We start from the raw sequence: 15,897 nt of genomic DNA, 5'->3' as shown, positions 1-15,897 counted from the left end.
CTAACAAAACAATACAGCCTTTAACAATGTTTGCAGAACACTGCAACAGAAACTTTGGGTAATGCAAGATGAATGGTTGCGCCAGAAAGCTTGCAAAATCCAGGCCTATGCCAACATAAACAACATGAGATGCTTCTACGACTCCATCAAGGAAGTGTATGGACCCCAACCCGCCAGCACATCCCCAATTTTCGCTGCTGACAGGACAACACTGCTCACAGAGACATCTCAGATACTTGAGCAGTGTGCAGCGCATTTTGATGCAGTCCTCAACAATCCATCCCACAACTGTGAAGAAGCGATCAACAAGCTGCCGCAGGTCAATGTCAACAATGACCTATACTAAATGGCAAAGCTCCTGGAGCTGATGCAATACCATCCAAGATCTACAAAGCTTCTGAACCATGTGAACCATGCCTGCTTAACAAGCTGATAGAACTATTCCAAACAATTTTGGCACAAAGTACTCTCCCTAAAGACTTCAAGTATCAACTTCAAGTAGTGCACCTTTACAAATGTGCGACAGATGTGCCACGACCACTGAGGAAATTCCTTGCAAGAATCCTCCTGAACCATCTCACTGTGCACCTAGAGCAAGGCCTACTCCCTAAGAGCCAATGTGGCTTCAGGAAAGAACAAGGACCTGTAGACTTGATATTTTCCACCCGACAACTTCAAGAGAGGTGTAATGAACAAACTGCTGGATGTAGGAAGTGCTTGTGACATGCAGGACAGCCTAGACCTGTACTCCACAACTTTGGCCTGACTATCAGCACAAAGAAGACTGTGGTGATGGACCAGCCTGCCCCAGGAAACCATACCAGCCCACTGTAATTAGGAAGCATGGTGTTAGTTTTCACTGCTACGCTGACGATACTCAGCTCTATATTTCCTCGCGCCCTGACGAAACCATACCAGCCATACCAGCCCACAGTAATTAGGAAGCATGGTGTTAGTTCCCTTTCAGTTGGTCACGTTCGACGTACGTCAGTAGTGACCGACGAATTGGGATATCGCTTAGAGAGCCCTATCATCTTCGTGTAAACTAAAACAAGCCAATGGAATTGGCGTGCGATATTTGCATAATGCGCACCGCCCCCGACAAGTGTATATAAATAGGAAGCAGATGCAATCGCACTCTGTCTTTCGCTTCGGAGCCATTCACTGGTGTCCTGTTTTAGAAGACTCCTTTCTTCGTTTGTTTTATTCTAAAACATTGCCTCAGAAGAGGATTTACAGCGAGCTTTCAGTGCTGGTGAAAGGGCACGTTCAGCGAGGTCGCGAGTCTCCGAGGAGCTGAGCTATAAGCTCGAAAACTGCTGTTTTCACAGCAACACAAAGAGTGTGTGCGTGTGTAGCGATTTGGGCCGGTTCCTCGGTGTGTCAGGGAGTGGTGTACCTGACACATCGCGTCGCTCCCTGGGTGCTTCAGCACGAGTGAGTTGACTTCCCCTTCTAAAAGAGCTTTACAGACGAACCCTGAAAGTATGTCATTTCGTCTGTGCGTTAATGGGTGCGGTCGTTCCCTGGTCCCTGCTGATGGGCACAATCGTTGCATCTCGTGTTTGGGCATTCTGCACGCTGAAGCAGCTTTTGTGGATGGTTCATGTTCCCATTGCGGGAACATGACTATCGCGATGCTGAGGTCGAGACTCTCCTTCCTGAAGTCTCAGGAAGCGGGGGTCCCCTCTCCTATGCCGCGTACGACCGTTTTTTCCGGCCCCGGGAACCGGAATGACGGTACGGCGCTGTATAGGAAGGGTGACCGGAGGATTACGGTCAGGGCTTCCCCGCCGAGCGGAAACGCTCCTCGGGCCCCTGCCGCCTCATCAGCACCGCAACCCATCGTGCCACCGTTGGTTTCTGCTGGGCCCTCTACGGACTGTCCAGCCGTTACCTTTGGTGTGCTGGCGGCGGATCGGATGTCGATCGCTGCATCGGAAGGTGAGCCTGAGACCTCGGGGGAGGATTCGGACGCGCTGCCGCCCGGGACGGTAGCGTTGCCCGAGTCGGATCCCGAGCTCACGGCTGTGCTCTCCCGGGCCGCCTTGTGCGTCGGGCTTGAGTGGAACCCTCCACCCTGTCCCGGCCCATCTCGGTTGGACGATTGGTACTTGGCGGGGGGTCGCGCTGGTCAAATCCAGCGTCCCGCCCCAATGCCTTTCTTCCCGGAAGTACATGATGAGGTGACCAGGTCTTGGCAAGCTCCGCATGGGGCTCGTACAGGGCCTGGTCCCTCGTCCGCCTTCACCTCCCTGGACGGCGGGCTAGCCAGGGGGTACGCGAAGATCCCGCCAGTCGAGCGGTCTGTTGCGACGCAGTTGTGTCCAACGGCCGCTGGCTGGCGCGGTGAGCCGCGTCTCCCGTCCCAGGCCTGTGAATTCTCAGCCGGTCTGACTGAGAAAGCTTACAGTGCCTGTGGGCAGGCTGCCTCTGCCCTGCACGCGATGGCCCTTTTGCAGGTCTATCAGGCAAAAGCGCTGTCGCAGATGCCCCAGGAAGGTCCTGACCAACAGCTGCTTGGGGAGCTGCGCGCTGCCACTGACCTTGCCCTCCGGGCAACGAAGGTGACAGCGCGTTCTGTTGGCCAGGCGATGTCTACTCTGGTAGCCCAGCAACGCCACCTCTGGCTGACCTTGGCAGACATGAGGGAGACCGACAAACATCGGTTCCTGGATTCCCCCGTGTCTCCGGTCGGCCTTTTCGGCGACGCGGTGGAGAGCTGTGCCCAACAGTCCTCCGCTGCACAGAAGCCGGCTGAGGCTATCAGACATGTCATGCCACGGCGGTCCGCTGCTGCCTCCACCCAGCCGCCCGTGGCTCAGCCTCAGCCCGCTTGTCGCCGAGGGCGCCCGCCTGCGTCTTCCTCCGCCCCTGCTAAGTTGGCAAAGCAGCAGCCTACACCAGCCAAACAGCAGGGTGCCGGGCGCGGACGTGGTGCGACCTGGAGCGGAAGGTTCCTGCCCTTTGGGAAAGTATTCCATCTGCTCTCCCACCCCCGGAGGAGGGCCGGGGGGGATTTTGTGGCGGCTGTCCATCTACCGCCGCTGGCTCTCCGGAGTCCAGCGGTACCCACTTTGCCACAAAAAGAGCAGTTTCCTCAAACTCCAGGTCACAACAGGGGGTGTCTGCCAGTGTGCCAGACTCCGCCTCGCCGCTGACAGCTCCCTCCCCATTCGCCAGCAGGTGGCAGTGTGATGGTGCAGACCGCGTCCCGTGCGCCGTCTCCCATGCACACTGCTGCCTCGCAGAGTCTGACCCCACTCCGGGCCGCCCTCAAGCCGTCCGAGTCGGGTCCCTCTCTGCCTTGCTGCCCCACCCCCGGTGCGTCTGTGGTGCCTTTGGTCCCGCTGGCTCAGTGTCTGGAAGCGTGGATAGCGCTCCCCAGCCTGGGCTCACTCGTACTATCAGACTCGGCTATGCGATTCAGTTCGCCCGGCGTCCCCCGGTCTTCAGGGCTGTCCACTTCACTCAGGTGTCGTTGGACAGTGCACCTGTTCTCCGGGTGGAGGTTGCTGTCCTCCTGGCGAAGGATACAATCAAGCCGGTCCCTCCAGCCGATATGAAGTCAGGGTTCTACAGCCCCTACTTCATTGTACCGAAAAAGGGCGGTGGGCTACGGCCAATCCTGGACCGTCCCCAGGATTGGTTTGCAGCAATAGACCTGAAGGACGCGTACTTTCATGTCTCGATTCTGCCTCGACACAGACCCTTCCTAGGTCGGTCTGTGTTCGAGGGTCGGGCATGTCAGTACAAAGTCCTACCCGACATGGTTGTAGCTCCCAGCCGGTTGGGTCTTCAGGTCAACTGGGACAAGAGCAAACTCGCCCCCGGGTAGAGGATCTCTTGTTTCGGTCTCGAGCTAGACTCGGTCGCACGGACTGCGCGTCTCACCGAGGTGCGCGTCCAGTCGGTGTTGAACTGCCTGAGCTCGCTCAAGTGCAGGACAGCGGCTCCACTGAAAGATTTTCAGAGGCTCCTGGGGCATATGGCATCTGCAGCCGCGGTAACGCCGCTCGGATTGCTTCATATGAGACCGCTTCAACACTGGCTCCACGGACGGGTCCCGAGATGGGCGTGGCAGTGCGGCACGCTCCGTGTCCCCGTGACACCGAGCTGCCGTCGCACCCTTGTCCGGTGGTTGGACCCTTCGTTCCTGTGGGCCGGAGTACCCCTCGAACGAGTGTCCAGGCACGCTGTGGTCTCCACAGATGTCTCTGCCACGGGATGGGGGGCCACGTACAACGGGCATGCAGTGACAGGTCTTTGGACGGGGCCTCAGCTGCATTGGCATACCAATTGCCTCGAGTTGCTAGCGGTTCGTCTTGCGCTGGCCCGCTTCAAGGAGCTGTTGTCAGGCAAGCACGTTCTAGTCCGCTCACTAAGCACTGCGGCCGTTGCGTACACCTACCGTCAAGGTGGTCTACGCTTCCGTCACATGTTGCAACTCGCCCGCCATCTCTTGTTGTGGAGTCAGAAGGATCTGAGGTCCCTTCGGGCCACTCGTGTCTCAGGTGTGCTCAACCGTGCAGCCGACGAGCTGTCACGGCAGCATCTACTTGCGGGCGAGTGGCGGCTCCACCCCCAGGCGGTCCAGCTGATTTGGCAGCGTTTCGGCGAGGCCCAGGTAGTCCTGTTTGCCTCCCCGGAAACTGCCCTCCGCCAGTGGTTTTATTCCCTGACCGGCGGCACGCTCGGCACGGATGCCCTGGCACACAGCTGGCCCCCGGGTCTGCGCAAACATGCGTTTCCCCCAGTGAGCCTTCTCGCACAACTCATGTGCAAGGTCAGGGAGGACGGGGAGCAGGTTCTGTTAGTGGCTCCGTACTGGCCCACTCGGACCTGATTCTCAGACCTCATTCTCCTCGCGACAGCACCTCCCTGGCCGATTCCTCTGAGGAAGGACCCCCTGACTCAGAGACGGGGCACCCTGTGCACCCGCGTCCCGATCTGTGGAACCTCCACGTGTGGTCCCTGGACGGGATGCGGAGGTTCTGAGTGATCTCCCGCAAGCGGTCGTAGACACCATCACTTCCGCTAGAGCTCCTTCCACTAGGAATCTCTACGCGTTGAATGGGAACCTGTTCGTCGAATGGTGCACCTCTCGCCGAGAGGACCCCCGATCATGTTCGGTCGGATCCGTGCTTTCCTTTCTGCAAGATGGGTTGGAGCGAAGGCTGTCTCCCTCCACCCTCAAGGTGTATGTTGCCGCTATTGCCGCACATCACCATGCAGTTGAGGGTAAGTCCCTGGGGAAACACGATCTGATCGTCAGATTCCTGAGGGGGGCTAGGAGACTGAATCCTCCTCGCCCTTCCTCCGTACCCTCTTGGGATTTGACCCTGGTTCTCACAGCTCTCCGGGGTCATCCCTTCGAACCTTTGCAATCAGTCGACCTGAAACTAATGTCTCTTAAGACGGTTCTTCTGGTTGCATTGGCTTCCCTGAAGAGGGTAGGGGATCTGCATGCATTTTCGGTCGACGAAACGTGCCTAGAATTCGGGCCCGGTGCTTCTCACGTCATCCTGAGACCCCGGCCTGGATACGTGCCCAAGGTTCCTACCACTCCCTTCAGAGATCAGGTAGTGAACCTGCAAGCGCTGCCCTCGGAGGAGGCAGACCCAGCCCTAGCTTTGCTCTGTCCCGTCCGCGCTCTGCGCGTTTACGTGGATAGAACGCGAAGCTTCAGGACCTCAGATCAGCTCTTCATCTGTTACGGAGGCCAGCAGAAGGGAAAGGCTGTCTCCAAGCAGAGGATGGCCCACTGGATAGTGGATGCCATCGCCTTGGCGTACGAATCCCAGGGCGTGCCTTGCCCGCTCGGGTTGAGAGCCCACTCCACCAGAGGGGTGGCCTCTTCCTGGGCGCTGGCTCATGGCGCCTCGCTGACAGATATCTGTAGAGCTGCGGGCTGGGCGACACCTAACACGTTCGCTAGGTTTTATAGCCTACGTGTAGAGCCGGTATCCTCGCGTGTACTCGCATCCACTAGTCGGTAGATGTGTTGTACCCGCTCTAAGTGTCGGCTTGCAATGCCATTCCCGCCACTGGCCGGATACGTGCATACTTTCACTCCAGTCGTGTTCCCCGCTGGCGAACCCTGTCGAGTTCCTCCGCCTCCCCCTTCGGCTCGGACATTGCGGAGTGTCTGATGCCAGGCCTACATCCGTCGCTGACGCTGTCTGTTGGCTGGGGCCCATATGTCGTGACCCCTCTACGTGAGCGGTCCCATATGTGTATTTTCCACGGTTTAAAACTCCCTACGGGCCGAGTCCGTGTCTTTCCCTTAGCAGAGCCAGCTCTGCTGTCACCTGTCAGATGAGTCTCCCCCTAACCAGGTGGAGCCATCCCAGGGACTCCATATGCGTACTGCCCCCCGGGCCAGTCCATGTGTGTATTTCCCACATAAACTCCTCCCCCATTGGGTAGGTAGTGGTCTCCGCAGCGTCCCTTACGGGTTCGCTTCCCCAGTGTGTCTAGTTTACTTAGTGGGTAGTGGTTAGACAGCAGTAGACTCTCTCGGTGTAAGCTCGCCCCCTTCACCGCCAGCCGGTGCTATGGGCGGCTGAGCTTGTGCTGGGCACTGGAAGGGGTTTCGTAACTGTGGCGCTTTAGTTGGGATCCCAATTCGTCGGTCACTACTGACGTACGTCGAACGTGACCGACTGAAAGGGAACGTCTCGGTTACGTATGTAACCCTCGTTCCCTGAAGGAGGGAACGGAGACGTACGTCCCGTCGCCACAGTTTCTGTACCCTCGCTGTAGTGCGGACACCAGTTGTCTCCTCAGCGAAAAACAGAGTGCGATTGCATCTGCTTCCTATTTATATACACCTGTCGGGGGCGGTGCGCATTATGCAAATATCGCACGCCAATTCCATTGGCTTGTTTTAGTTTACACGAAGATGATAGGGCTCTCTAAGCGATATCCCAATTCGTCGGTCACCACTGACGTACGTCTCCGTTCCCTCCTTCAGGGAACGAGGGTTACATACGTAACCGAGACGTTTTCACTGCTACGCTGACGATACTCAGCTCTATATTTCCTCGCGCCCTGACGAAACCTACAAATTCACAAAACTAACAGAATGCATAGCTGACATTAAAAACTGGATGACAAGAAATTTCTTATTATTAAATTCAGAAAAAAACTGATTTCCTAATCTTTGGACCAAAAACTTCCTCACGAAAAAACCTTGAATACTCTCTAACACTTGACGGGTGCTCCATTAAACCTTCGTCCTCAGTTAGGAACCTGGGTGTGCTCTTTGATACCAATCTTTCATTTGAAAGTCATGTTTCTAGTATCTGTAAAACCGCCTTCTTCCATCTAAAAAATATATCTAAATTACAACATATGCTCTCAATGACAAATGCGGAACAGTTAGTTCATGCATTCATGACCTCAAGACTAGATTATTGTAACGCTCTACTGGGTGGTTGTTCTGCTCGGCTTTTAAACAAACTACAGTTGGTCCAAAATGCGGCAGCTAGAGTTCTTACTAGAACCAGAAAGTATGACCATATTAGCCCAGTTCTGTAAACATTACATTGGCTCCCTATTAAACATCGTATAGATTTTAAAATCTTGCTACTTACTTATAAAGCTCTAAATGGTTTAGCTCCCCAATACCTAAGTGAGCTCTTAATGCATTATAGTCCTTCATGTCTATTGCGATCTCAGAATTTAGGCCAGTTGATAATACCCAGAATATCAAAATCAACTCTAGGCAGCAGATCCTTTTCCTATTTAGCACCTAAACTCTGGAACAATCTTCCTAGCATTGTTCGGGAAGCAGACACACTCTGTCAGTTTAAATCTAGACTAAAAACACATCTCTTTGCTCTTGCATACACATAACACATTATCAATACATTAACATTTTTCAAATCCGTTAAAGGATTGTTACGCTGCAATAATTAGGTCGGCCGGAACCGAGAACATTTCCTATAACACTAGATATACCTGTACATCAGAATAAGAATGGCATCTACGCTAATATCTGTCTCTCTGCTTATCCTGAGGTTTGCCGGGTGCTGGATCCAGGCCGTATCCAGATCAGATGGAGAACCTGCGTCTGGACCTGACTACAATGTAGCCCAGGAGACAATGGGCCTAAAGATCCAATTCTGGCTGCATCTATAATTCAGATTTTTAATCCCCGTATCCGCTTACATATATTTATATATAATCTCTATAATAAAAATGTACAATTCAGATCTCCATATACATTTACATATATATATCTTCCAAGGGGTTTTTTCCCTCCTAGGACTTTTTTCCCAGTGCTAGCACGCTGGGTTTTTCTCCTAGGGGGTTTTTTCCACCCCTGGAAGTCAGCTGACATTGGCTTAATGTAGCACCATCTTGTATATGTTACATATTACCACGCTTGTTTGTACAGTTTTAACCACTTCCCTTTTTTTCTGTGCTTCTAATATGTAAAGCTGCTTTGAAACAATTACCAATTGTAAAAGCGCTATATAAATAAATTTGACTTGACTTGACTTGACTTGACTGTGATCGCAAATAACCAGATGCTGTCAGCAGTGGACAAGTTCACCTATCTGGGGTGCACCCTTTTCCGATCCCTCTTCATGGGAAAACTTTGCCCAGGAATGCTCAGCCTGGCACCTTGCTGTAACAACTGTGGCAACACTCTCAGAGCAACTGCATCCATTCAGCTGCAACTGATCAAAGAAAACATCAAAGAGAAACAGAGCTACACACAAAGCAAGAGTAAGCTCGGATTGGCCTTACTAGCCATCTGCGAACCCATGTTTCCCACCCCTAGGTGACACTGGATGAAGTTGGTCATCTTCTTAATAGAAGTATGAACATTAAAAGCAGTTAATAACTTCCTAATAACATTTTTACTTTTTTTTTTTTTTATATCTGATTGGATTATGAATATCTGCTGGATCTCATACTGCAGTGTCACATGGTTGGTAGCACAAAACTAAAACATTTTAATAACAAAACACACATTTCTGATCATTGATTAGACTTCAGATGTAATCAGACTGCTTCATGATGATGTCCCCATTAATTTACAGCCAACATCACCTGATGCTATTCTGTCTTGATTTTCTCTGCAGCATTAAAAGTGTTTCACGAGTTCACACTTACAAATAATCAGATAGTAAATAGTATGCATAATAATATATGTATTTGGAGTGCTGTTCGAGGAGCTTGGTATTTGGCCCGAACCCAGAGTACCCCCCCCCAGGCAATTGTGAGGAGACGGGGTAGTGGAAAACTGTCAAGGAATATGAGTGAGTTGACTGTCTCTATATAGGCCTTCACTCATGCTGATTGGGTAGATATGTTGATTACTGATTGCCAACAGCTGGCTGAAATGACGTGATGATTAGTCAGATTATTTGAACGTTGCTCCTCCTGAATTTTGTTAATAAAACACCATTTTATGAACACACTATTAAAACAGACAGAAAATTTTGCTATGTAGCATCAAACCTTAAGTCATTTTATAAGCTGGAAAATTAGTGATCCTTTGTCACACTCGTGTTCAGGCAGGAAGACGAAGACAAACGTATCCAGTTCAAAACACTCCATAATTATTTAATAATTGTTTAATAATAATAAAAATCCAATCAAACTGACAGGCAAAGTAAACACAAGTAAACGCTACAGTGAACAGACCAGGAATGAATGTGAGGGACCAACTTATAAGGCAAACACAAATGAGGATAATGAGCGGAACACAGCTGACACATGTGAACTAATAATGACGTTAACCAAGGAGACAGACGAGTTGGGGGAAACCGAACAAAGGAACATGTGACAAATAAAAAAAAATAAAAGTCAATGAAACTGAACAAAACAGAACTGAATGCGACATCCTTAATATTTCAAGGAGAATCAAAGAATGTTGTTCAAATAATTCTATTAATGTTACTGGAAGATCATGGTAACAATTTATTTTAGGGTTCAATTCTCACTTTTAAATAGTTGCCTATTAGCTTGCATATTACTAGGATATTGGCTGTTTATTAATACTTATAAAGCACATATTAATGCCTTATTCTACATCACTTAATCCTACCCAATACCTAAACTTAAATTCTACAAAAACTACCTCACCAACTATTAATAAGCAGTGCATTAGGAGTTTGAGTTTGTCAAAGTTATGACAATGTTATGTTAGCTGGGTCATTTGTTTATCAAGACTTACAGTCAGGAGGTACTGCATGGCTCCTTCTTTTCCTATTAGGGGAATTGTGAGCATCATTCTCTATATAAAACAAAAGTCTTACATTACAATTGGTTCTTTCACCACAGTATACAGTATATATACAGTTTATATATAAAATTATGTTTATTAAGGCAACAGTGATACAAGGCAACAGTGATGTGTGTGTGTGTGTGTGTGTGTGTGTGTGTGTGTGTGTGTGTGTGTGTGTGTGTGTGTGTGTGTGTTTAAATCTTCATTTTGATTTTTCCTTGACATAGCCTACTTAAAAAACTATTTGTATTGACAGTTAATTAAGAATGCACTTGAACAATAATTTAAAATGGATTTGTCTGTGACTCTCACCTCTGGTTTCAACAGTTGACATTTTGATATTCTGTTCTCTCCTCAGTGTCTTTCTTTAGTTTCAGCTTAATCTTTTCTGACTCCTGATGTCTATCTGTTCATTGTCCTGTAAAAGATTCATCAGACTGTGTCATATGGAGCTGCACACCTGCTGTGGGTCACGGGTTTGATTCCCAATGAACAAACATTATAGGGATGTGTTGTTCATGAACGATTTGTTCAAATTGAACGAATCTTTAATATGACTCGGGAACATCATGTTGCCTCATTGAGGGATTGGTTCATTTCAGGTTGACCAACATCCTATAGGTTCTGTACAAGAAAAATAAATTATTTATTCACCTCTCAATTCTTCGGGTTTGGGTTTGGGTCCGAGTCGTTTGTTCATCCCGTGATAGCCCCATATGCTGTCTGTACCGGAAAGAGAAATGATTAGGTCACCTCTGAGTTCGGGTCTGAGATGTTCGTTCTTTTGTCACATTACATGACAGTCACATTGGATACAGAAATTATAGTTAACAATTCCTTACAAACATGGGTATGTTTTTTTTTTTAACTACTCTTGTAGTTATGCAATGCGTTTCTGGTCTCAAATTGTAGCTTTTTATTTCTTACAGTTTATACATTTGTGAATTTCTGTCATAATGGTTATTTTAATCAAAGATAATCAAAGACTCGAGAGGCGAACTAATCTATTCTGTTTCCGGTGGTACACACTTCATAGCTTCAGCTTATGGAGATCTGATGTGACAAAAGAATGGTTATGGCCAGTACTACAAGAAATGCTGCCCCATGCTTGCTATGATTAGTAGTTTTATCTAGCCTCCTATTGTGAATATAACTGCATATAACTGAATATAACAACTTAAAATCAAGCAGTTAGTCAGGAAACTAGAATCCTGCCTGATGTCCCCTCATGTTCCAAACAATCCGAGATTTAGTATGTACTTAACCCTGGTCGTAGATTTGTGGTCACAATTGATACAACATAATCTACTAGAATCAATAAGTTCAGAGTAAATCAGAATAAAATAATGTAATTAATGTATTGAAGTAATCAAATGCCAGATCTATTCAAAGTTGGTGTAACATGTTGGCTTTTTTTTAGTGGTCTCTTCTTAAGGTTTATTAACAAACTAGTTCTTCTCATTGGACTGTGCAATTTACACTTTTCTCTTTAACATTGTTTTTTTTCCTCTTAAAACTGTTATCATAATTATTAAAATATAAAGCAGTATAGTTTCAAAAATGAAGATTCTCATTGTTTTACCCTGATGCCATTCAGGTGTACATGACCTTCTTTATCAGATTCAAGCTCTGTATTCATATATAATGCAAGAAAATGGGTTCCACCATTGTGATTTATGCAAGAAACCAAATTAAAACATTATCACCTTTATACTAGTGCGTCTGACCCAGGGCCCTGATACCATTTAAAATGCCTGAACTCTCATGTAAAGTTCATTCTTCTATTGCAATTAAAGCATCACTATCTTTTCACATGAACATGGTAACATATTTGTTACACAGCTACATAATGAATTGAGTGCAAACAGGAAGAGCTTCTAAAGGTTTATTTGTTTTTTTGTTTGTTTTGTTATACACCTATTGTTTTGCTATAAGACATTAATTGATCAGGTTGTGCATGCATTAATTTTGGACTTTCCAAATGATTTCAGTCTTTTATTTTCATGGTATGCATCTACAGCTTTCAGATTTCTTTCTAAAAATATCTGTGTTCTTCTGAAGAAAGGCAGTTGTGCATCAGGGTAAATGAATAATAAGAATTTAATTGAACAAATGAAATTAATTAAATGGAATAAGTTTATTTACTTTAAATTGAATAAGTTTAAATGTTTTAATTATTTAATATTTTACTACATGTCGGCTGTTTTTAGTTTTTAAGATTGGTGTTATTTACAACAGAAACTGTATTGCATTAAAGGAAAATAGAGTGGGACCAATTAATATTGATTGTCTGTAATTAATAAATTTTTTGAGTGACATATTTACATGAAACATTATAACTAACAGCCTTAAAACATTACAGATGAAAAAAAAAAAAAAATCATGATACCAAATGTATGTTATATTTCAAATCATTGCAACTCATTTTTACAAGTAAAGCATTTAAACTTAGGGAAGAATATTTTTAAAGTAAAGTGCTGTACATGTAATTCTAAAATGGTCCATTTAAGTACTTTTTTTTCATGTTATTTCAATTTACAGTCAAAATCTGTTAAACAACAATTTAAACTTTATTTCAGTTTACAGTCAAAATATGCTTTCTTAAGTAATGGGTTTACATGTTACACTCTAAAAAAAGCGATTGGGTTGTTTTAACCCAGCGGTTGGTTTAAATGTTTGCCCAACCTGCTGGGTAGTTTTATTTAAACCAACTATTGTTTAAAAATTGCTATATGGCTAGCTTAAAATGAACCCAAAATAGGTGGGAAATTAAAAACCAGATGCAATTAGAGACAACAATAATAGACAAAAGGTGAATGTTTATTAATACGCTTTAATATTTTATTAATATAAATTTCATAGTTTAATAGTTTATTAATATAAATGTATTAATAAGCAATTTAATAAATGTTTATTGTTTAATAATTATTCATTGAACATTAATAAATGTTCATTTCCAACATACTTTGGGTTAATTTTAATTAAGCAATACAGTCATTTTTAAACAATAGTTGAGTTAAATAAAACTACCCAGCAGGTTGGGCAAACATTTAACCCTACCGCTGGGTTAAAACAACCCAATTGCTGGGTTTGTCCATTTTCAACCCAACTTGGGTTGTTTTTAACACAGCATTTCAGCATTTTTTAGAGTGTATGTATATCTATAGTCAAAATTGGTTAAGTAACCGTTTAACCTTTTTTTTTTTTTTTTTACATCTACAATTAAAACATGTTTCATGAAATAAGGGTTCAAACATGTTATTTACATTTTCAGTCAAAGAATGGTATTTAATTTAATGGTCTATGCATGTTTCTTAATTACACAGACAAAACATGTAATTTCAGATTACATTTTAAGCATTTTTTTGTATTGTATAGTATAGTATTGTATAGTCAATGTACCATTTCTCATGCTGTGTAAACACGCTACTTCAGTTCATGGTGTATCACTGTTATTACCATTAATGGCAAACGTTTGGCAACTTGTGCTGTCATGCATTGCACCTTTTTTTAAATGTTTTTTTTTTTTTTTTTTTTTACAGTGTATGGTACAATGTTGCCTTGAGGCAACACACAGGTTTTTGTTATTTTCTCTAAAACATTTGATGATATATAATGTAAAATTCTTAAAAATACATCTTTACTTGCCAGTGAAGGTGACTCATATTTTTTTGTGGGTGATTAAATGGATACAAACAAATGAAAAAAGCACTTTTTTAATTTGAGAAAATATGGACTCATGTGACGTGCACATGTGCTGAAACAGGACACAAAATGGACCCCCGTTGGTCATGTTTATTCTTTTTTGCACTTTTATTGATTAGTTTTTGAGATATTCTTTCCTGAGATACATTCGATCACTCAATTGGTGGCTTATTTTATAAAAAACAAACTAAAATAGATCATGTTGCCTGGAGGCAACACCGTACCATAGTTGTGCAACAGAAAAATCAGTTGTGCCTGGATGTTTTTCACGTCACACACAATCATGTAAATAATCATCTATACTGAACCATAACAAACTAAATGATTGAAGGAGATGAATGATCTGCTCCTTAATATAATAAAATCTAAAATAAAAAGAGATCATTGTTGAGCAACATCATATAGAACAATTCTATCATTTTCTGCTCCAGCATCTCTTAATACAATTGTACATGGATTTGTAGCAAGAAAACAATATGATAACAGCAATATTTGTGCTTCTCAACACTGAACAGTGTTTTATACACGTTTTATACACAGATTTACTTCAGTTATGTAACAGAAGACGAAAGTGAAACTTACTGGAGCTCATACAATTAATAACTACATTCATATTTAAACCAAACTCATTATTTATTGTTAAACATTATAATTAACGTTTATAGAACAAATATAGAGTATTTATAATAAAATATTATACCTGCTTTTCAAGGTCTCATCATGCTTAGACGTTTCTTTCCTTGTTTCCAACATGCAAGCAACTGAAGTTTTTGGGTGGAGTCGAGAAAAAAAAACAAAAAAAAAACAAAACTGTTTCTGTCTGTCTGGTCTGACAACAAATGCAGCAAAAAGTTCAAGCTATGTTTCCTGTGAGAATGATGAATAATTTGTGTAAATGACAAAGCCAGAAAGAAAAAGACCTTAAAGTCGTTCAACAACAAAAACAGATACAGATGGAGTAAAATCTGTCTATTCATTTTTATTAGAGAGTTTTCAGTGATATTGTGATAATTGATGACTGATGACTAGTTTGTGTTCTGTATATCATCTGACAGGTGTCCACTTTTCACATTGTCTTGTTTGAATATTAAATTTCTTCATGAGTAAAATCAGCAGAAAAACACGAGGAGAACAAGTGAGATGGACGTGAAGTCTTTTGATTCTCAGGTAATTATTACTTCAATTACACCAGTAAACAGAACGAAAAGCCCAATTAAGTTTCATGCACATGAACATTTTTAGTTTTGTATAAGACATTTTATATAAATCACTCATGCTTTAAATAAAAGAAAACCAAGTGTCATAACTGTAATGTTTAAGTTGCAAATAATGAAAGTGAAATAATGAAAATTTGCTCACTTGTGGTGAAGCTGTGGAACTGAAGCTCCAGATATTATAGTAGAAAAGCCTGCAGTTACACATAATGCAGTCATTATTCATTCACCACTAAAGTAACCGCTCTCTCATTATTTTTGATATCATATAGCATGTTTTGTTATAGGACTATAATATGAATGTCTTACAGACAGAAGTGGAAAGAGTTCAATTGTTTTAAATGATAAATTCCAGTTATTTATGCTCATTATTTTTCTAGTTTTTAACATATAGTCACTACTGAATCAGAAGTGTTGTACATTCAAAAAATAATAATAAAATAAGCTTCATAAAGCACTATTCATGTGGCTGTTGCATAATAGTTGTGTACTAGTGATGACTGACAGTATTTTTTTTATAAGGTGTCTGTACAGTGTAATTAAGTACTGAGTACTCTGTTAGGCCCTCTGCTATTTTCAATATATATGCTGCTATTATTAGAAAACATGGAATTAGTTTCCACTGCTATGCTGATGATACTCAGTTATATATTTCATCATGACCAGATGAAATCTCTAAATTATCCAAATTAACAGAGTGTATTCAAGAAGTAAAACATTGGATGACCAGTC

This window comes from Chanodichthys erythropterus, chromosome 3 (assembly GCF_024489055.1).
Source record: "Chanodichthys erythropterus isolate Z2021 chromosome 3, ASM2448905v1, whole genome shotgun sequence".
Taxonomy (NCBI): Eukaryota; Metazoa; Chordata; class Actinopteri; order Cypriniformes; family Xenocyprididae; genus Chanodichthys; species Chanodichthys erythropterus.
The sequence above is the reverse complement of the archived record's forward strand: the minus strand, read 5'-3'. Positions refer to the sequence as shown.